A 664-nucleotide genomic window follows, 5' to 3' on the forward strand; every position below is an offset into this window, starting at 1 on the left:
CTAAAAACTAAAATTTAATATAACAATTTTTTATCAGATTTTTTTATTATATATGAAATGTGGAGTCACTAGGAATAATGCCAAAATTTCAATATTTTCTATAAACTGTAATTGATGCAATAGCAAAACAAAATAAAACACAACTACATACAGAATCAAAAAAACAATTATTAATAAGCGTCATTAAGGTTTTTATTAACTTTTTATTAAAATTAAAAATTCAAGAATGCGATTACCAACTAGGGAAAATACAGAAATCTTCGCCGTAATTGGCAATGATTACTCAACTTAGGCCCCTAGCTTGTAGAGGGACTACCACGACACTCCAGAATAAAAATTGCACATGACTGGCCGACCAATCAGAAACCGGCCTGTGCAACAGGCGGCTCTTACATCAACCTATAGTGCGTATCACGATATTTGTCATTGGAATCCTGGTTTAGTACGATTTTTTTCGCCTATATGTCGAAGTTTCGATTCATAAATGTCTGAAAATGCAATTTGCTATATATAAAGGGAGCAAGGATTTAATTAATAAGCTCAATTGGGAGTATAAATATACATTAACGCAAAAAAAAATTTCCAACTGACCCATACTATAGCTGCCAGCTGGACGTTATGGTCTTTTGTATTTTACCTTATGGAAAAACATTGAGAGTAGCAA

This window comes from Euwallacea fornicatus, chromosome 37 (genome assembly GCF_040115645.1).
Source record: "Euwallacea fornicatus isolate EFF26 chromosome 37, ASM4011564v1, whole genome shotgun sequence".
NCBI lineage: Eukaryota > Metazoa > Arthropoda > Insecta > Coleoptera > Curculionidae > Euwallacea > Euwallacea fornicatus.